We start from the raw sequence: 23,643 nt of genomic DNA on the forward strand, positions 1-23,643 counted from the left end.
CTGACTTCTGTTGTCATAACCCTTGACAATACTAACATTCTTTGAGATGTTTTGTCTATTCATTTATTAACATCCTACTGTCTGCTCGGTACTCTCAGGCCTTGTGAGCACGGGGCAACTGCTAGCCTCAATAGTGTCATTGTCTGAAGTCAAGAAGTCTGTCTCTTCCTCACGGCCCCTTATGACGATGTCAGAAAGTCATTGTAATACTCTGATCTCTAAAGAGCAAGACATGGCTTAGCCTGCTGCTTAGAAATACGATGCCAGACTCTGGGTTTGAAGTATATGATGTGCATATGGATACATACGATGTATACATGTATGCATGAGGCAGGAGAGAGGCAAGATATTCAACTGCCATTGCTGGCCAATTCAACTGTGATATCACACACACACACACACACACACACACACACACACACACACACACACGTTTATATGTCCAAATGCAGAATAAACATGAAAGACAAATTTTAGGGGTCCCAGTGATAACAAGTCACGTCTATAGACCTTGTGTCCTTTGAAGGCATATGGCCCAGAAAGCTGCATTTGAAACCTCCATGTGCATCAAAGAAAGATACCACACCTTGTTCTCTGGAAATAAAAAGCAAAATCCTTCCTCAGGAAAAAGAAAGTGACTTTTTCCTCTCTAAGACATTTTGAAGTATTATGAAAAGCTCAAGCTGAAACCCTCATCAACTGTCATAAATCTATAATATTTAAATGTATTTGAACACCACTAATAAGACAAATTTTAGCAGTGCATTCTGGCTACCTTAGAGATATCGTCAAATTCCTGTCAATACTGTGTCATGTAGTTTTCATTTTCTTTCTAATTAATTCATTTATTTGTATGCCTTGCTGGGACAGGGTCTCATGTAGCCCCAGTTACAAGCTGCAGAATCACTGATGACCTTGAGCCTCATTCAGATCCTTCTGCCTCTCCTTACGGCATGTTGAAATGGCAGGTGTGTGCCTCCCTGGCCTGCGTTTGCAGTGCTGAGATTGGAACCCAGGGCGTGTTAGAGCTCTTACCAATACCTGTGCTTACAAATACACATCGAATTCCCAACACGTGTAGAGCTGTGTGCTGGGCATAGTAAAGTAACAGACCATTGTCTGCAAAAGCTGAGGCCATACACTGTGTGTTGCTGAACCAGCAGACACCAGTTCTTTGTAGTAGTCACATCCATCAGGACTGACGCTAATCAGTTTCCTACTTAGAAGATGCTTCTCTCCCCTCACCAAGATGAGAGTATACCTTTGCCGTTAATTTTATATTAATTAGCATTCACCCTCAAGAGATTTCAAAGTAGTACTAGCTATTAATTTCATCCTTACAAATAATGAAAATGGAGTTCAGAGAAGAAAATGCTGAGGCTGAGGTCAAACTCAGCGATTTTTGACCCTAAAGCCCATGATCATGGGAGGGGATGGCTTTCTCTAACCCACCCTGGTGAAAGTGATAGATTAATCGGAGGGGAAGATATCAAAGAAAGAGTCAACCTAAGGGCAGAACTCTGCAAAGGTGAAGCGTCTCTGTGTGATAGAACTCCCCTGCCCTGTCTGCACCTGACCCAGACCCAGCTCTGCTTCTTACTGTTTAGAGGCAAGTTTTTACACTTGCACTCTGTACTCTAGTTTCCAATACAGGACACTGTCCAAGAATGTGTTTCATTATATCTCTTTTCTTCTCTGTGTGTCCTCACTTTTCAGCTTAGAGTGCTTTTGAAAGGGTGATTTGGAGATAACAGGAGACATGAAATAGGAATAGCAAACAGGTTTTCAAAGCCTAAGCAGGTGCCTGGTAGCATTCCGTTATATTAATAAACTCATCTGAAAAGTGAGCACCCCTCCCAACCCCCATCAGAACAAATTTTAAGAGATTGGGCAAAAGCCTGCCAATATCTGTACCTGAAAGACTTCAAGAAAGAAATGGGATGGAAAGATCTTTGCATCTCACTTTTTCCCAGGTAGCTACATGACCTTGGTAGTGATTTCAGCATCTGGTGAAAGTTTCTGGAAAAGCACAGTGAAAGCCATTTTGCTCAAAGCCCTTAGCTTTTCACAGTACCCGTGCATTCCAATGACCACGTTTGCTGCTGTTGTTGTTCTGTTGTGCTCTGTTTATGCAATGTTGGGGGATAAAACCCAGAGTTTCCTGCTTGTTCAATAGACACTCTGACAACTGGCTTGCTACTTTTAAACTTAGGTTTATGCTTATTTATTTTGGCTTTATTAATTGATTGAGATTGTTTTACTTTGTAGCTGTCCAGGAACTCATAACAATTCTTCAACCTCAGCCTCTCTGATCTACATCGTAATCTCCTCCTTCTCTTTTGAAATTTATGTACACACTGTTTTCTCATATTGCTATAAATAAAAGAATAAGATAAAAGCTTTATTCTTTTTTGAGAGCTCTAGGGTTTACCTTCTATTTTGCTCATGAAAAATGGTATTTAGTTTATTTGTTTGAGACCAACTTTCATGTATCCCAGGCTAGCCTACAACTCCAGATATATGACCAAGGCTGACCTTAAATCCCTGACCCTCCATCCCACATCTCCTATGTACTGGGATATACAGGCTTGTCTTATGACATCCAGCTTTTTTTTTTTTTTTAAAGTATCCCATGACTCCTTTAATCCCAGCACTTGGGAGACAAAGGAAGTCTGATCTCTGTGAGTTCAAGACCAGTATGATCTACAGAGTAAGCATGATTCTAGGACAGCCAGGGATACACAGAGAAACCCTGTCTCGAAAAAACAAACTGAAAAAAAAAATTAAGAGAAAGAAAGAAAGTGTCCTGTGTGATGATTTTTTTTTTGAGCACCTACTATGTGCTAGATAGTAAGTGGGTGTACAAGACCCGGCCTCCATTAACATTGTCATTGTCATAACATACAAAAGCCAGGCAGGAAGCATGCTATTTCAATGTGGTGGGAGTAAAGATGTCCGGTGCAGTGGACACTCACAAACTAACTGAAGAGAAAAGCACAGAGATCACTCTGCAGGGTCCAAGCAACCCTTAAAGACAGTAACAAGTGTTTCTGAGATAATAAAGAAATCCACAGCTAAGGGGAGAATCAGTGAACCCCAGGCCTCTAGCCCTGCAGGCAGATCTTGTGTGCAGGGCACTTGAGGATTCCTATATCTGCACCAATGGTAGTATTTTTACAGATAAGTCCTGCTTGAGAGGCAAATGACACCTATGTCAACAGCAGCACAATATCTCTATTTTGTTTTGATGTTGACAAGGCCATTCCTACACAGGATCTATAAATGTGTGGCTGTAAAGAAAGCCATTATGAGAACTACACAACACCTCCCACAGTGTACAAAGCCAGAGAGGAAACTCTCATTATAAATTAATCCCATGAGCAGTATAAAATGGCTGAAGCATCTGCTGTCTCCTGTTCTGAACCTGCCTGCTGCCCTTCTTAGAGAACGAGGGAGGAGGTGGAGCCTGGTTAGCGGAAGAATCTTTTCCACACTTCCCACAGTGACCTTTAGATAAACATAACCCAAATCTTAAGAACTACCTGGCTATCCATAATCAAGATAGCTTTTGCCCTATTTGCATTTTGCAAATTAAGCATCTCTCTGAAGGCCTGCATTCCATTGCAAGCATCTTTTAGCTCCTCTGCACCTTCCCTGGCTCTGGAAGCGGTTTCCCTAGTATGCTAGGTACTGAACTTTGACGAAGAGTCCACTGCAATAACAGTAAAGTTTAATGGCGCATAACTTTGAGAGACTGACAAATTCCCAGCCAAAGTATTGATTCTTACAGAATTTATGAAGCACACGCTGTATTCTGTGTCATTATGGTCCATTTTTGGCTGAAAGAATCATGTAAAATAGATTTTTAAATGAGTGGTAATAGCCAGACATAAAGAAAGTATTGATGTGCGTCTTGGAGGGTGAAATAGCATGCCAGATTAAGGCAGACAACAAATCAAACACAACAGTCCCTCTGTTACTACAATGTAAATTCCCTGTTCCTTTTAATCACCCCTTCCAGTTCCCACTTAATTTGGCTTCTATAGGCCTCCTCTGAAGAGCATTAGAGACAGTAAGATTTTTTGCATACTTGCAAATACTATTTTGGGGGCAGTAGTGAGAGTCAAGGACCCGGTCGCTTAAATTTGGCAAAGCAGGTTGCTCTCATGTGGAAAGGGTGCCCTTGAAAGTAATGTTAAATAAAACATTCCACTGTAATAAATACATGTTTATAAATGGCACAAGTATTGGATCAGGGTTGGAAGGGTGAATGGGGTTTTCACTAATTTATCTGTTTTTAAATAAAAGGAAACGTTTTATTTTTCAGTAACAAAATTGTGTTCTTCCTTTACAACATTAAGCTAAGCTCCTTTCTTTTTCCAGAACGGACTTGTGAAGCTGTCTGTCTGCCACCATTGTATTGGAAAAGTGAGGAATTCCCTCCCCTAGTTTTGGGCTGTTCATCTTAGTACCTTTCATAAACAACTGAAATGGAAGGTTCCCCACACCACTGACATTTTATTTTGTCATGCTTTGGAAAAAGAGTAGCTTTCAAAAATAGTCATTTAAACTTTGATTTTATGCTTCACCGTGGAATACATGTTTATTAAATGCATGTCTCACCGACAGAGTAATCGATACAGATTGTGTAGTACATTATGAAGAAACCATGTCTGAGATTATTAGAAAAAAATTAAACGCCTTTGGTTTTGCTTACTTGGGCAATATGGGAAAATTAGCAGTTTAAATTCTTTTGTGGACCTCACACAGATTTAGCTTTGCACAGAACATGCAATAGTTGGTTTACTGCTGCAGACACATTTATTTATTTTTTTCCTTTAAATGAACTCATATATACCCTATGCAGTTATCTGCCAGCCATCTCATAAACATTAAGTCACCTGGTATCCGGATGTTAAAGACTAATGTTAATAAACAGATCTAACAGAGCAGTGGGAGATAGACAGGGAAAGGAAACTGAGCGGCTCTGCCTTTTTCTGAAACTTAGTGGTGTTTCCATCCCATTCTAGAAACTTTCAGAACTGAAAAGAGATACCATCCTGTCTGATTATACCAGGAACCCAAGAAGCCTGGATAGAACCACCATCACTAACACACACACACACACACACACACACACACACACACACACACACACACACACTTGAAACCCTGCTGGAATACACTAAATCTGTTTTCTAACAGATTTTAGTTTCCAACAATTTAGCCTAATAAAAAAGTATCGTGGCGGGAAGAAAAAGGCTGAGACTCTCAATAGATTTTTCTCAGGCCCAGCAGAGCGTGAAGAACTCTTCAAGCCTTGGTCAGCAGTGGACAGGAAGCCTGAAGAGAATGCTGGGATCATACACACACTAGGGCTGGGAGGCCCGGGAAGAGCCAGGTTTTACATAAGCATTTTCCCAGGACAAATGCAGACAAATTCAAACTAAGCAGCCTGGTTAGGCTTGGAGATTTCAACACAAATTCAAGGAACAGGAAAGCAAGTCCTCACCTCCAATCCAAACATTGCATAAGAGATGTCCATTAACATAAAGCAGCTAAGCTGAAGGGCTCCCTGTTCACAGTATCAGTGGAAGGTTGTTTACATGGAACTCCTTTTGGAGACCAACTTTTTGTTTCATTGATTGATGTGTTAGGAAAAGTCAAAGCAAATTTAAAATGCAGTCACAAGCCAAGATCCTTAGATCTTAATTTCCTGTTTTTTTTTTTCCAAATCATCACACCATTTGTTAGAAACTATAGGCAGATTATATACACTGTATATTCACATAAATGCATATTATTGTAACATCCAGTTGTGACAAAGTAGTTTTACTAAAATGGAAGATTTAGCAGATGAAGTGAAAAAAATATGTCATCATAATAGCATATTAGACTTTGCAAATGAATGATTCCTAAAGCATTAGCAATAGCTTTGTGTTCTGATTTCCATTCGTTGCGTTCATTTGACAACTAACACTCGGAATCCATCTTTGATCTTGGAAGACTTGAACAAATCAAAGTATAATAAATTCTAATACTTGGTGATGTGACGTGACACTCAGACCAAAAAGAAATGATTTCTGGTAGAGCCCCTTGCCTATAGTGTGTTTAGACCTGCCACAGCTGTAGTATCAAGGGATAGCTTACCTAGACAAGAGAAATTACATGTTCACAGCCTTCAACATTTCTCCATGCCCCACCTGAGTATCAAGGATCACCCAAGTCTAGTAATTATTTATTGAGAATTCATTCCACGCCACTCCTTACATGTGTAACTCCTGCCCCTTCTATTCTCTTCCTTCTACTCTTTTGTAGGATCAGCATGTTATTGCCATTTCGAGAAGAAAGGGGGTGGGGTGGGTGAAGGATTTTAAGGCACAACTCTGGGTCTGACCTTGTCACACTTCAAAGCCCTTGTGTAGCCGGTGACGTCTTGCTGCCTCGTGAAGAAGCCAGAACCTTCCCTGCAGAGTGCACACCCAAACTTGCCATTCCTGTTTGGGCTCTTTCTAGACTCCCCACCTGGATCTTTGACTTGGAAGAGCAATCTGAATATAGACGTCAGTAAATAAATCCTTTGCTTGTTTGCAGGTCTGAGGAGCAGTGGTTATGGATAGCTTCCGGGGGAGGGGCCCACTCTTCTATTAACTTTTAGCTCTAGAGTTCAATTTACTTTTTTGAAATGATGCTTCCCTCAGCGGAGGAGTTGTGACAGGATGAATCTCAAGCAGGGTAGCATGTGGTTGATCAGGCAGACAGTATGACTGCCAATTTGGCGTGCTTTTAAGATTAGCCATTTGTGTTGTGAAAACTCCTGTTAGCTTCTTACAGACACAAAGCGTGTGATGAGAAATTGTCTTTATTTTGCTTTGTGAATATCTGCCATTTGATTTTTTTTTTTTAACTTTGCAACATGAGCTGACATCTTCTGGGCTTACAACAGCATATTCCCCCACCCCCACAGAGAATAAATCCCCGAAAACACACTTTCTCTGTAGAGTCAACCAACAATGTGCTCAGAAATCACTAGAAATCAATTTCTATTAAGACTCAGCTCTGAAATTTACTGTGTGACTTTGGAAAAGCCACTTAAACCTCTCCAAAAACCTTCAAATATAAAATAACCGTCATAAGGATCAAGCCAGATACAATCTTTACAGAGGGCTTTACAAATTGTTGAGATTTATCCAAATGTTAGGGTGTTTGTGGGTATCATGTTTAATCGGATTCATTCCTTTTTGAGAAGCAATCCTGCAGGATACACTAGTAACTATCACCTTCCATCTGTGATATCACCTTTTGACCCCCGTCTAAAAAGAGAAAACTAATACTTGTTGGCTTCCACATCTACGTTCCTCTACTTTGCCAACAGTCCACAGGCCAGGAGCTCGAAAGATTTCCACCTTCGTTTCCTAAGCTTCACTCTGTGACGAATCCTCAAATTATTAGGAAGCCAGGCTTCGTTTCTTCTTCAATTTCTTACGATGTCTCTTCTTTATTTTGGAATTCCTTCTCCTTCTATGGTAGTTTATCTTTGATAATCACTGACTAAAGTCTAAGCTGCCTATTTGAGACTAAGGGAAGGAGTAACTAGCATACGAGGGGTGATAAAGGAGACCTGTATCTTCCTGTCTTCTCACTCATTCTTCATGTGCCTTGTACTTGCCCTAGTCTCTGAAAGGTGCCTTAGCGCCCTCTGCAGGTGATGTGGCCCTCTCCTCCCACAATCTTGTTTACGTTCTGGTTCTGCATGCCAACCCCTCTCCCCCCAAACTATTGGTGGGTGGAAAACTGCTCAGTGACAGGATGCCCTGAAGAGTGCTGGTTTAATAAAATTGTGAAAGAGATGGCTCTAAGATGGCTGTTTAGGTCCCTTGTGCAAGTTGGGGAAGGAAATGATCTGTCAGCTATTTAACATCAAGTACCTTTTGAGCTCCTTCACACATGATAAGCCATTTACATAAGGCAATCACAGGTGACCAATCGGAAGCCTGCTAGTGTCAAAGAAGTATGCTATTTTTCTGAAACTATTCTATAGTAGCTGCAGAACCAAAATTCTGATCTCACCATGACTAACCTAGCATTTCCCTTTTCTTTTTTGAAATTGGGTTTCTCTGTGTAGCCTTGGTTGTCCTAGACTCACTTTGTAGATCAGACTGGCCCCTAACTCACAGTGATCGCCTATCTCTGCCTCCCAGAGTGCTGGGATTACAAGGGTAATGCCACTACTCCTGGCTTAACCTATCATTCTTGCCTTTACCTTCTTTATCTTGTTTTTAATAGTGTCTGCCTTGTCTAGTAACTCTGTGTGTTACAGTTCACTCCCTGAAAGCTCCACTCACCCACCCATCGGGTCTTCCAGCCCGTCAAAAGAATCTTTGTGCTAACTCTAATCCAGTTTGGAACCACATCCTGGTACCTTTGTAAATGTTTCAGAGATTAGGTGCCAGTTTAGTGAGGACCGGCAAACACACCACAGAGGGCTGGTTTCTTGCTTGTCTTGTTTCCAGGAAGAGACAGAAACATTGTTGCTTTTGATTGTTTGTTTTAACTACATTTTATACTCTGGTAGCTCATGAACACTTGTTGAAACTTCTACTTCTTGAAATGTCATTCATCTCAAGCTTATAAACTGGCTTCATCAACCTGAGCTTTATTTTGCTCATTTCATGGAGCAGAGTGGAATTCTACAGACCAGTCCTTCGTCCTCCAAGAAGCCACTGGTCATGCAAGTCCCCTCTGAAGCTATTTTGAGATTTAGAGAAAAAGTTCCAAGAAGCCAGTGCTACATTTTAACCTAAATCTTTAGCAAAACAAAGATCCAGAGCACTAAAACCCTACAGCTCAAAATTAAGGGTGCAAAAGTCTACCTGCGCTTTCTGAAAAGCTGAAGTTAAAGAAGACTAAACTGCTTACAGGCAGCAAATCTTCAAGCCAGTCTCTGCGTCTTCAGCTCCAGGATTTCCTCATGCTAAGTAGCTTTAAAACTACTTAGCAGCCTTTAATTGACATCTTACTCACCCCTTAGCTTGCTTCAGCTCTTTCATAGGCAAGCTTTCCCAATTACAATTTGCACGCAAAAAGTCGCCTTAGCCGGATTTCCAAGGGGTGAAAGAATTTGGTGCAATTTCAATTTGAATTCTCTGATGGGGAAGGTGGGGATGGGGCGGTGTTTTTAAAAGCCAGTTATGACCATTCTGTGCTTCCTGAGGTCAATTCGGTTGATTACAAGGAGCATTCCAATAAAAGAGAACGAAAAGGAAGAACAATAGATCAAGAATTGAATTTTGTTTGGTTAAGTGAATCCCTTTCCTCAGATGCCTGTGTGTCAGGACTGCAGCCAGTCGGAGAAGGACTATGCTAGGGTGAGTGGCTAGGAAAATCCCTTGCCACTTCTTCAAAGAATTCCTAGATTCCCTTCTCCAAGTGTGGTTACTTCTATTATAGGGTTGTAATTTTATAAACTAAGTAAAATAACAGTGGTATGACCTTAGATCTGCTGTAGTTGAAATCCAATACACTTCTGTGTTGAATGATTATTGTGAGAATTATTTGGCATCATTTGAAACAGTAGACATAAATTCCTGACATTATCCCTCCCATCACACCCCTGCTCAGCAAACATCAGCCTCCTAAAAAGGGTAGATCCTGGGGAGAAACAGCTGAGCACCCTGAGTTTACGACAAAGGTGCATTTTGAATCTCAAAGGTCGGCACATTTAGACTCTTTTTTCCAAGACAACAGTCAGGAAATCTGGCTTGTAAGAAAGGAAAGGATTTTCTACATTCTTTTATTTTCTTAACTATAGAGAAGCAGGCTAGACAAACAGTACTAAAGATCAAGGGAAGAGTGAGTTAGGAAGAAGGTGGGAAATTCCTGGTACCTCAGTTCTCATTGGTAGCTGAGTGCAACAGCCAACTGAGGAATACTTTCTGGTTTTCTTCTCTTGGTTACTTCCTGATGAGGGGGGGTCGAATGGGGAACTTGTAGAGAGAAGTCCTAGAAGGAGGAGGGGTTGCTGAAGGAAACAGAGCTCTTGCACTCTTAAGGAAGGCCTTGGAGATCAGTCACAGGTTAATTCTGACTTTTTTTTTAAAGTAGAAACATCTGCCTTTATGGCTCTCCAGCCCGCAGCTCTGGAGTGGTGTGCTCAGTAATCAGAAGTTCCCAGCGATGCTGCGAAGTAGTCTAGCAACTTTACCACAGAAGGTTGTCCAAAGGGAACGGAGCTGGCAACTGCAGACAAAGGTGCAAGTGGGAAGTTTAGTCATGTGCTCAAGAATTCCTAATCGTCTGCAAAGGTGGGGAGGGAGGAGGTTGTGAAACGGGAGGTACCTGCAACACTGTCATGGTCCAGCGAGTAAATACCAGTGACATCACCAGAGGCAGCTTCTAGAGTGTTCCAGACAGTCACTTTGAGCTGTCCAGGAGGAGATATGGGGCAAACACCCTAGAAGGGTACCTCCTGTGATGCACACGGCTTCAATCTCTCTCAAATCGACGGGCTTCCGTTCTTCACGTAAGTCTAGGTGAAGGAGACACACATCTGACAAGCATTTCTGACTCACCGAGACAGAAACTCAGTTACATAAAGACATGGCTTAGATTACCACATGGGACCGGATCAACAATCTGACTGAAATAAGTTTTCCACTCCACCTGGTGATAGTGGGGTGGTAAAGAAGGCCTGGCCAGCTAAAAAGGACCCAAGCACCCTTCATTTCTCAGCTTGACGTGGTGTGACTACATTCATGAACACTCTAATTGCTCATTATTACGCCTTAGCATAAGGATTCCTAAGCACCTGCCCCAGTCACCATGTAAGTGTTAGACAAGGGCTTTTAGCCTTGGAGGCCAGGTGACAGGAAGAGAGGATCATGGGAAGGGGATAGAGTTGGTACTAAATTGGGAGCGGGAGCCCCGTGGAGTCACAGAAGCGTCAAGAGCGTCTTTCTGAAAAGTCTGATCTTGCTTTTTTAACACGCACTGGCTGCGGGTTGCTCCCCACAGAAAGTCTAATTGCATCAAAGGCCACCTACTAAAGAGCTTGGCCTCCGCTCCAGGCTTATTGCCTGCTGTCTCCCTGTGCGTGCCCTTCCTAGTGGGAAAGACAGAGAAGAAATAATAGGGAAGTTGATTAGGTGAGATTGAATTGGCAGGGCTTGGCAACTTGGCCGAAAAATTAATTTCTGGTAAAGAAGAAGAAAGGATGAAATCAGAGAGAAAAGCCTTTGACGACCTTAGGTTCTTTTAGCAGGCAGTGCACTGTGGTGGAGGGAGGGGACTTAGTAGTGTGCAAGTGTTCCTGATTCATTTCCTGTCCAATTCTAACATAACCGACAGTGTTGCCTGGTTGATGTTGTTGTCGTTGTTCTTAGACTCAAGCATATCTTTATTAGTCAAAACAGGAACTATGACAGTGGACATATTTTTGCCAACGAAAATAATTTTATTAATCTCTGTAGCATAAAGATCCATGCTTCCCATTTAATGGGCTCTTGGAAAATATTTCTGAACTATAAAAGCACATTTAGATCATAAAAGCACACCTGAGAGCCTCCTTTTTTATTCTTCATGTGTATGTGTGTACTTGTGTGTGTTGGTACGCAGGCAATTCAACTGGCCTGCCCTCAGGCTTTCGGGGTCCTGACAACATTGTAGGCCTTCACGCGTGCCAGGTGTGTGGGATATAAGAACCTGCCCACCATCTCTCCCTCCCTCCCTCCCTCCCTCTCCCCCCTCTCTCGATATATGTTTGTGTATGATAGCATCATGTTTACATGCTGAGGCTCGGGGTTGATGTTGGGTGTTTTTCACTGCTGCTCTACTTCACGTTGTCGTTTGGGCTAGGGTCCATCTCTGAACGTAGTGCTCACTAATCCTTCAGTCTCCATCCCTCCAGAGCTAGCTATTCCTTGGGTGGCTGAGATCCAAATCCAGGTTTTTGTGTTTATGGTCTTTTATACACAGCTAAGCTATCTCTTCAGGGCTGATCACCACCTTCTTCTTCTTCTTCTTCTTCTTCTTCTTCTTCTTCTTCTTCTTCTTCTTCTTCTTCTTCCTCTTCCTCTTCTTCTTCTTCTTCTTCCTCTTCCTCTTCTTCTTCTTCTTCTTCTTCTTCTTCTTCTACTGAACTGAAATAAATTTATTACCATCTCTAGGAAGCATGGAGTTTCCACCAGCCATCTGGGAGTTTTCCCCTTATTTAGAACGAAGTGTTTATGAAGGCGGCTGTAGGAAGAGGCCAGAGTGCAGGATTTCTGTGGGCTGGTGTGAGCAAGATCTCAGAGTATACTAGCAAAGTCGAAATGGAATGTTCTTTTAATCTTCCTACAACTTGCTACAACCTGGTACCAAGCCCACATGTGTGACCTGGCTTAAAGAAGGGATTCAGGGTATTCGGAAAAGACAGCGTTCTGTAGGCATTGGTCTCATTATAGCTACTGGCACAGGAAAATCAGGTTATAAATGTAATAAGAAACAGTAACAATACAACTTGAGAACTGTTCAGCGTACTTCTGTGTCTATCCCTGTCAATTCAAGAGACAAGGGTCTTTTTCAGAGTACAGCAAAGATCGTGGGAGATCACCAGTCCAGATCACTTTTTCCCCCCTCATACTTGACATACAGCCAGACCTGAAAGCACAATTACTCACTGGCATATTATAGGTCATTTTAAATACTGCAGTGCTTAGGGGCAGTTGCACTTGGACTCCTTCCCACACAGGTAAAAGTGATGCCAAACTGCTGAACAACAGGCCTAATTTTTCAGTCCACTCTTTTCTTGCTGAGATAAAAACCAACAGGAAAATAGTCCCTATTCATTTAACACCTTTTTCTTGGATTCCTTGGGGCCTTGCCCAGCCTTTCCTCTCTGTTCGGAATGTTCTAGAATGTTTTCTCTATTCTCCCAATTTGCACAACCAGGCCCCTCTCTTCCCGTTAGAACATTTGCAATTTTTCTCCTATTGCTCATTTAAGTTATAGTAGCTATAGGTCTATATTTTCCATGAAGGAAGAGGCTTTGCCAATTCCCCCATCTTCCTGTCTCTGGCATCTACGTCAGTGTCCAGCATGTGGGAAGTATTTGATATACTTACTTAAAATAATAATGGAAAAGACCCAATGTGTACAGTTTCATTCCAACTCTATGTTCCTGACATTGTAAAACTGGAATTAATTCATAAGAGAAAAATAATTTCTTCAGATGAGAAAAATTATTTAAATAAAATCACTCAAGATTTTAAGGTTTTAGAATTCTCAGCAAGAGCTAGAATTCTAGTGGGTTCTGGAACTGGGGGCCTTGAAATTAGCTGTTCAACCTGCTCTCACTATATTGATGGAAAAAGAGAAGTCCGGAAGCTCGGCAACCTGCCTCGGGATACAAAAGTGGATTGCAGAGCATTTGGCGTTAGATCTAGTTCACCTGGGGACTATTTCACAGCGCACACTTCTGTGTGCTTAGAGGGACCTACACCAGCATCTCTAGAACTGCAAGGATGCAAGCACTACCTTCTGGGGGAAGGCTGTGGCAAAAGCTGCCCAGCTTTGAGATTTGCCTTCAAAGTGAAGGACCATACTTTAACCAATAGGTAATGGTGAACTTTTCCTGTTTTATTGATGTTATATAGGTGTGCTAGCTAGAACAATGCTATTGAATTCGTGAAGTGGAAACCAAAATAAAAAGGCAGGCATGACCAGGATCCCAACATGCTCAATCAGCCCCATCAGTCCTGTGTAAAGGACACACCCCTGTGTCTCCTAGGGCTGCTGTACGGAAACAGTCTACATAGCAAGCACATGGGCAACTGGTGGACACACAGGCTGTCCTGAGAAATGTCTAGAAGGTGCAGCACTGGGTGATGTACATACTGAAGGAGAGAGTGTGGCAACTCATCACATGATATGGGTAATTTGTTATCTCAAAAGACTGAACGTTAGACCATGTGCCAGCTTATCCTGTAGCTCCAGAACTGTCAACAAGACTTGGGCTCCTCTGGAGTGCAGGCTGACTCTTAGATACTTGCACAGCTGTTTCTGGTTAGTACAACATTAGGGAATTTGGAGAATGGGACCACGCACCGTGATTGTCAGAAAAAGTATATGATAGTTTTACCCAGAGAATATATCTATATTTTCCATGAGTCTCAAATACTCTCATTCAATATTTATGCATGCAGAACTGATAATTATTTAAGCCTATCCTTTTTCATCATCATCATCATCAACAATGACATAATAATTTATTATGTTGTTTTAACAAACTTTAAAAAAATTAAAAAATTATGTACACTGAGGGGCACCTGCTTGCTGTTTTCTTTTGATCAGTACTGCACACCAACTAAAACCTGGGCTTGAGGATGGTGAAAAAAATCTAAAGAAAATAAACAAAGTATGGCAAGTGGATCTGAAAAACTAGGGCACTAATGTAACCAAAATCTATCCAGTGCAAATTTTCATGTAATTAATAAAAATATTATTATGAACAATTTATTACAATCTGATACCTATGCTAGGTCATCAACAGTTCTAATGCCCGTGGGTGTGTTTCAGCCTATGCTATTTGATTTGTAGAAAATACATGGAGAAATGCAAGCCTTTCTGTAGTTCGTTGTGTCCTTTAATGTGGTTGTGTCTGAGCATCTACTCTAAATCATTACAGAAGTTCTATGTATACATTTCAGATTATGAAGAAGGTGTGCTTCCCTATTCCTTCCAGCTGAAGGCAAACAGGATGGCTGGAGCTGCTGCAGCCGTGTTAGATCAGGAGACAGAAGTGACAGTTAACACTGGCAGAGCAGTTAGACCACGGAAACTTGTATCTACGATGCTGGAAAGCTGACACAGCCCAACACTCAGGATCCAGACCGCTACATGTAGGAGAACACATTTTTATCTTGTTTGAGCCGCTGCTGTTTGGGTGTTTATCACAGTAGCCTAACGAAGGTCCTAGTAATATAAATGAGATAACCAAACTATAAATAAAATCTAGTGAAAGTCTTAGAGTTTCTCCTCAAATATCTTCACCTAAAACTTTAGTGGTATGTGTGTGGGAAAAATCCAACATGATAATAAAATCAACAACTTGAAATGGACATTTCGTTTTGTTTTCCATCTCTTACTGTAATCAAGAAAACAGAATTGGCGTAAAGATGAAGGAAGAGAAGACAGCAGATGCACATGCAGGGAGGAAACACACACTTCATTAGAAACAGTGATGCTGGGAGCTCTAATTCACAATTCTAAAAGCTACAGTTTGCATGTGCTTCTGGCAGGCCCACTATGCTTTTCTTCTAATTATATTCACATGTAAATATACATATATAAATATACATGCTCATCCATCTTTCCAAATATATACAATGGACATATTCCATAAATTTAAAAACAGTAATTTGAAAATAGAATTAAAAAAAAAACACATAAGGGATTTGAAATGGTTTATGAGTTTCACAAGCTTTTCGAAAAATAAAGATTTTCATTATGAATAAAAGGCATAGTGATCTTTTTTGGGGGATGTTACCCTTAAATTATACAGTGTTCCTCAGATGGTCAAAGGTATTGCGTCCCATTTTATCATGATATTGTGTTTACAGAATAAAACAAGTAAATATCTGAGCCAAAGAGTGCAGTGAATCCTGTTTATCCTACTGGGTCCTGTTTATCAGAAGTACAAAGCAAGGCTGGCAATGTGGCTGTTAGTGGATTGCATACCCAGTACACACAGAGGCCTAGGTTCAATTCCCAGGACAGCATAAACAGACTGGTGGTGCACCCCTGTATCCAGTGCTCAGGAAGTGGAGGAAGGAGGACCAGAAATTGCAGGACATCCTCAGATGTCTAAGAAGTTCTCAGCCAGCTTAGACTACTTGAGAACTTGTTTCAAACAGTAAAATAAAAATACAGTCAAAGAATCCACTACAGGAGGATGGTACCGGCTGTTCCCTGAAACCCCGGGATACAGGATTTGCAAGGGAAGGAAGTCTCGGGATGAAAAGAGAAGCTGTAGCTGCTGACCCTGTTATAGGACTGCCTTGGAGCTGACCAACTTCCTTTCTTCCTCTCCAAATCAATATACAATGAAATTATCAGTACTAATCTCTGGCAAACAACAGAAATCATTCCTGCTTCAAGACATTAATGTGGAGCCATTGTGCACATTTGGGTTTTTTTCCTCAGCAGATCTTCAATTTTCCATTTCACTAAAGTAAAACGAAAGTGAAATAGTTTTATAAAACGAGCCAAATGGCAACTACTGAGGCCAAAGGCTACATTAAAATACCATTGAGGGAATTGCCCACACAGGAGTACCTGCGGATATGTGTGTTATACATTCATATAGCTTGTAGACAGTGAATGTTGACATGATTATTCTAATCTGTAATCTAAAAAGGAATTGAAAGTAATTAGCACTGAGACTCAGCTTGGCTTCAAAAATGCTGAAGCATTTTGGTTGCACCTGTACCCAGAAAGCGTTACAATCATGGCTGAACATACATGTAGAATGTCCAGGGCGATATACCTCCATGTTGAAGAATTAAGGATTTTCTAGGAATTTCATATTCTGTCTCCTTAGTTTGTGTTTAGATTATGAACCTGCTTTGCAGAGATGTGTTGAATCCCATGCTCTGTGCAGAACTGGGAATTCTGTTTGTGCCACACGGGACTTCTTATCCTGGAGAACTTACAAATAAACCCAACAGAACATCATCTGCCAGCACCCTGGTGTGCATGTGCACACTTTTGGAGACACAACCCTAGGAAACCACATAGCATGGTGTACTGTCCACCAACCGCTGCCCGGGACGTTCTACTCCCACTTGATCATTAAGTGTTATTTTTTTCTACTTCTTTCTCTACTTCTAGGTTCAACCAGTTTTACTAAAAGTTTATTTTATGGAAGAGAAGTTTTTTAATCTGTAATAAACCTTTCCCGTTCAGAGGAAACATCAGAGGAAAACAAAGCAAAACAAAACAAGAACACACACAGACAGACCTACAAAGAGAGAGAGGCAGAAAGCAAGGAAAATAGGGGAGGGTGGGAGGGGAGGGGGGTGGGAGTGGACAGAAGATAATGTGCTATCTCTACAGAGCAACAGCCCAAAGATGGAAGCATTCAACTTGAGTGGCTACCAACTGAATTATCACTTTAAAAAGACTGAAAAGCCAAAGAAATATTTAATGAAAAACCATCACTCCCTCATCATCCTTCGTTGCTTCTTCTCAGTCCTAGCAAAGAAACCTGACAGCTCTGGGAAAACACAAGCCCTGTCACCGTTTCTTGGAGCTGAGCCTCAGTCCTCAGAATCGCATTTCTTCAGTGTACACACACTTGTGCAACTCTGAGGCAAAGCAACAGCCCGGCAGCAGCTATTTCAAGCCTTATAAAACCCACCCAGAGATGCAGAATGATCGGACCAACAAGCCTCACTGTGGTGTCAAAAAAGAGGGGAAGGTACTTAGATGTGTACTCTTGTCATTGAATGAAAATTTACAGCACTCACCCAGTATTTGAAGTAATAAAGAGCCTTCAAGAAGAACTTGCACTTGATTGGGTAATCTTTGAAAACACTTTAAAATAATGGTCGACTCATTTAGCTCTTCCCAGTCCTTAAATATTCTCAGGCATAATCCAGGCAAAGTGTCACTAATATGGGGGTGATTCTGAGAATTATAGATTTTAAGAAACAAAGAAGAGAGTGTTTAACTAGGGATAGCATCCCACACCTGACATCCCAGTACTAGGAGATAGAAGCAAGATCAGAAGGTCAGGATCTACCTCAGCTACACAGAGAGTTCAATGACAAACTGGGCTGCTGTCTGGAAGATGCAGGAAAGGGAAGGGAGGGGAGGGGGAAGGAGGGGGAAGGAAGGGAAGAAACAAAATCAGTAACCAACACTGAGTCCAGTGTCACTTGGCATTAAAAAAATAAGATTTATTATTTATTATGTATACAATGCTTCACCTTCATGTATGCCTGCACTCCAGAAGAGGGCACCAGATCTCAGTATAGATGGTTGTGGCCACCCTGGGGTTTCTGGGAACTGAACTCAGGACCTTCGGAAGAGCAGCCAGTGCTTTTAACCCATGAGCCATCTCCCTTGGCATTTTTGCTGGCCATGAGGATAGTTGTACCTAGACTTTTTCCTCTCTCTTTTTGTTCCATTTTATTTTTCATTCTTTAAAGGGGTACAAATAAATTTCCAGTGTGTGCTGGCTCATTAACACATGGGTTCCTAGAACTCATGACTTGAGCCTCAGTTTGAGTAAAGGTGGGCTTGGTATTCTTTTTTCTTAAAACGAATACATTATGATGCCTGGAAAAGAAGCTCAGTGGTGAAGAGCACTCTTTGCTCTTGCAGAGGACTGGAGTCTAGTTCCCAACACCCACACTGGTAGCTCACAAGCAGCTTTGGTTCTAGAGCATCAGTCAGACTTCTTCTGGTTTCTGATGGTCCTGCATGGACATGCGCATACAGAGACAAGCAGGCGCACACACACACACACACACACACACACACACACACACACACACACAAATACAATATTAAAAACAAATATATTACTTATTCAACACTCTATTTATTGTCTGTCTGGTATGTCCTAAGCACATGACAAGCTTCTGGACTATACGAATGAATCAGAGAAATAATCCTAACCCATGAAACTTCTTAGGATTTTCATCATCAGGCGTGCCTCTTTTCAGACTGGCTGTGGTCCTGGCTCCTCCCTTTCCATCTGCACACATGCAGTGCCGTGTTCTTTTCTCTGAAATGGCTTCTGATTCATTCCTAATATTCCTTTTCAATAACATAACTTCTTCCCTTAAACCTGTGTTAGTATACAACTTCTAGATGCTTCCTTCTTTCAGTAAGTTCAAACTGTGTCCCAGGTATATTAACCACCAGTGACTCATCTTGCTAAACTGTGGTTCATTCCTTCATGCCATCCTGACACCAGAAATCTTACTTTCCTCACTCTACTTGGTCCTTAGAAATATTCACCTGTGAAGATGATGGAACTCTGGCCCTGAAGGTGATGGAGCTCAGGAAGGGTGAAAAGACAGGTCCGGGATTGTTCCGACAGAAAGGAACAGCATGGATTGCTTTAAACGCAGATGCTTGACTGGATGGGAAGGGGAGAAATGTGCAGCCATAGGTCTGCTGTTACCATGGAAGGATGGCTGTCAGCCAAGGTTCACTGTGCACTAAGGAAAGACCTTTGTGCCCAGCACTGTAGCCTTCACCTGGCTTCGATGTGCACCCAATGTGTCTTTCTTCCATCGCTTGCTTCCTGGCAGTCAGGCTCATTTCTTCAGTGTTCTTGGGTATTTTATACTCATTACTGCCTCTATAAATACTTAGACACTTCTCTTACAAGCTCCTTGTCACCCTCTGCTCTAAAGCAAAATTCATGATACCACACGTTTCTTGCAGAATAGTATTTAGTCCTGTGATCCCAAAAAGCTATGCTTATACATTAGAGCCACTTACAACCTTCCGCAGATGTTTATTGGATGCTTATTGGCTGCTTAGTACATGCCAGGCAACATGTCAGGTGCCAGATCATCAACACAAACAAGGTTAGACTCTAAGGTTACACCTTCCAGGTCCTATAGGATTCAAGGGAGATTCATTTCAGTTCTGGTCCTATGTTGCTTCTTTCCCCCAACTCTCTGCCTCTACTGGGAGGACTGTAAACACACCTTATAGTGAGAGACACAGAGCCAAGAGCAATGCACCTGCAGTCTTTGGGGTCACACTGCATGAATTCTCTGTGAGTATTTGTTACTGGGTCTGTTACAGCTTGCAGTACCTGGATCTCCCACCAACTGGATCCTGAGGGTACAGCTTAGGTTGTCAGGCTCAGCGACAAAGCCATCATGATGGCTCCCAACTTTCATCTCAACTAGCATCCTGAGGGATTTGAAACTGTTGACTCAATTCCTCCCAACACAGAGTTCACCAATAACTGAGGTTGGATTTTAAGTGATTTTTCACTTTTCACTGATTGGAAAGCGTACCACAGACTCATTCTGTGGCTTACCTCCAGTTCAGTATTCAAAGAACTGCATGGGACAGTCCATGCTTGATCGCAAAACGTTTGTGTTTAGATCCTTTTGCTGAACCACGGGCTGATGTAAACGTTCCGAGCACACGGGAGACAGGCTGCGCTAAGCTGTGATGTCTGTGGGGCTGGTTGGTCTGTCTTTTCTATGGATGTAGCCTATCCTGGACTGGAAACAAGCATTTGATAAGCATTTAACTGTACCCAAAATCCACTGGACAATTCATGCCATCACATGACATAGCATTTCTGAGAAGGCTGCATTCTTGGTCAGCCATTCTCTCAGACCTGCTCCTCCCCTCCCCAGCTTTCCTGCCTTTACCTCAACACAGACACAACCCCAGGGCCACTGCCTCCACCTCCCTGCGAGTTGCAATTCATACAACTGTCCTTGGATCCTTTCCTCCCAACAGCTCCGGGTTAACTCCCTAGAACAGCATTTCTATCCAGCCTTTCCGACACTGCTCGTTTACTCACCTAATGAAGCCCACAGCCCTCAGTCTAGTTTTCAAGGCTCTTCATAAATCTCTTTCCACCTTTCCCAGCAACATTTAGATTTAATGTTTGGCTCCGTGCGTCCTCAATTCTAGTCTGGAGAACTTACCCATTGTCCTTCTGAAGCACGCACATGTCTTATTTTTCTCTCCAGGGTTTGGCTTGTGCTATGATCCCATTTACAGTACAGTGTTCTATTTCCTCCCGTCAGTACAAACCCTGCCCATTCCATCTTAGAAGTCTATTTTATTTACAGAATTTTTCTTGTGTATCAGCCAACAATGCCCCACTTGTTCACTTAAATCCTGTAACATGCTCATTGAGTGCTTACTATAGACCAGGCAATATGCTAGGGGTTAGGTTACCAGTAAGGACAGCGGTCAACTCTATTCTAAAGAATCTCAGTTAACCACTCTCTAACTGCTGGAGCATTTACTAGATGGCTTACTTTGGCACTAGTTACATATTTCTGATTTTCCCTCAATCTTCTTAATCTTTTTTAGGTGCCTCTAAAAATATCATAAGGTGAATGATTTATACATAATGGAAGTTTATTTCTAATAGTGTAGGAAGCAGAGAAGCCCAGGGGCAAGGTGCCTGCAGATTCAATGTTTGGCAAGAGTTCCTTTTTCTTTTCCCAAGAAGGCATCTCCCTGCTTTGTTCTCACATAACATGCGTCTCCCATTAGCCTCTCAGAACTTACCAGGCCTTCTCATGAGTACCCCATAGGGAGTGATGTAGTCATCACTCTTAATTCTTGATATTGTCATATGGGGGGACATTACACATATGGATTTTGAAAGGACATACATATGGATCACAACACCAACAGGGAATGTTCAAGATAAGGAAGCTGTAGGGAAACTACAGGGCTTGGTTTGATTCCTGTGGTACACACTGTTATCTGTTCTGTATCTGGGCTCCTGAAGGGGAAAGCCAGTCTCCTATTCATTGGTAACTGTAATCACACCCAACAGATTAAATCCTCAATTTGAACTTTTCAAATGAAAATATTCGATTTTTTTGTATTGATCTTATGTTTGGTTTTGAAACATTATAGTGAAGCGTAATTGAAAGCTTTTGGCTTCTGTTTTTCAATTTCATTAAAATCTATCCATCAACTTGTTAGAGATGCTGAAGCCTGGGATGCTTCAAATGATCACTGACAATTTTCCATATTTTTATATAAATTTCCAAAATTATAGAATTAAAGCTGAGGAGGTGAAGAGATTGGTCAGTTTGTAAAGCACTGGCCATGTAAGCATAAGAGGCTGAATCTGGACTCCCTGTACCCACACAAGAAGCCAGTGTGGTGGCAGGTTCCAGAAGTCTCAGCACTGGGGAGACAGAGCAGCAGACACCTGGGTTCTTTTGGAAAGTCTTTTTATCCAACTTGAGAGCTCCAACTTCAGTAAGTGAGCGAGTCTCATTAAAACTATGGTGGAAAAGTGATTGAGGAAGACGCCTGATATTAATAAACTCATGCACACCTACATACATGTGCATACAGCACACGCATGTGCACATGTGATCTCATGCACGCACCAGTACCCACAGAGAGGAGGAGGGAGAAATAGAGAGGGCGAGAAGAAAGGGGAGAGAGAAAAAGAGAGAGGAACACAGTAAATAAATATATTGTGGCAGGATTAGTATGTTTGTATTTGCTTAGCCTGTGGGAAAACTTATGCTAGAATTCTTAACAACAAACAGACAACAAAATTTGATTTAAATTTCCCGTTCCTAAATATGGAAACTTTATACGTTTGAAATGAACGTTTCCTTTGGGTATCACTGACATCGGTAACGGCAAGGTGGAGATATTTACATAAGTAAAAACTATGTTTAAGGCAGAAAAAAAGTGTGAGGGCCGTTTCTAAACAGTATTTCCCCTCCGGAAACAGGGGGAACCTCAATGGAAGGAAATCCTAATTGGGCTTATAAAAGTTTAAACACAAAGTGATGTCAAACATGAATCATCTCCTTTCTCTGCATTCGAGATAAATTTCTTTTGAAGACCCTCAAGGACATCCTATATTTTTTCTTATTGATCTCAAAAGGTTAACTCTAATTGCTGGCTACCTATTTATAAGTAGCTTGTTAAGTATCAAGCTGTAACACTGAGATAAATTTGTTATGCAAATCACCTGATGAGGTAGAAGAAGCACTGAGTGAAGAAAATATTTGTGGATGGTAACAAAGGAGCAGGGTAGCCAGCCACTGCTTTACTATCATTATCTGTAGCATTTCTAGTCCAGCCTTGCTGGACATCAACTCCCGCAGGTCCAAAAGGTATCCCTCACACCTACGTGTTGTTAAGTTCCTTTTAATTATTTATAAAACAAGCAAACAGTAAAGGAGAAACACACTGTGCGATGCAAGGGGACAAAATGAGCTTGCAAATCTACTTGATTTGCTTTCTTTAAACATTTTTCATGTTAGATTTTATTTACTGTTTTATATGTGTCTGTGCCTGTGCATTCGGTGTGTGTGTGCATGTGACACTGTTCATATGCACATGTCAGAGGACAGCGCTAGAAAGTTGGTTCTTTCCTTGCAAAATATTGACCCAAAGATCTAACTCAAGGAGGTCGTCTGGGCAAAAAGTCCCTCTAGCTTACGACATCTTTTAAGTAATTGTCTAAAAATGAAACCAAAAGCTCTCTTTTACCTAGGAGACATGCTGAGTACAATATTTACTTTCTCTCTCTCTTCTTTTTTTGTTTTTTTTGTTTGTTTGTTTGTTTTTTTGAGACAGGGTTTCTCTTGTAGTCCTGGCTGTCCTGGATTTACTAGGCTGGCCTTGACCTCACAGGGAACTGTCTCTGCCTCCTGAGTGCTGGGATTAAAGGTGTGTGCTACCATGCCCAATTTTACTTTCCCTCTTTACTGGAGATTACTGATGGTCCATCAAGAAGAGGATGTAATTTAAAAAATTTTTTTAGATTTATTTGTATATATGAGTGTTTTGTCTGTCTGTCTGTCTGTCTGTCTGTGTATGATGTGTATGCTTTGTGTTTGAGGAGATCAGGAGAGGGTGTTCGATCCCTCAGAATTGGAGCTACCTCAGCATATAAAT

The sequence above is a fragment of the Acomys russatus genome, chromosome 23 (genome assembly GCF_903995435.1).
Source record: "Acomys russatus chromosome 23, mAcoRus1.1, whole genome shotgun sequence".
Lineage (NCBI taxonomy): Eukaryota > Metazoa > Chordata > Mammalia > Rodentia > Muridae > Acomys > Acomys russatus.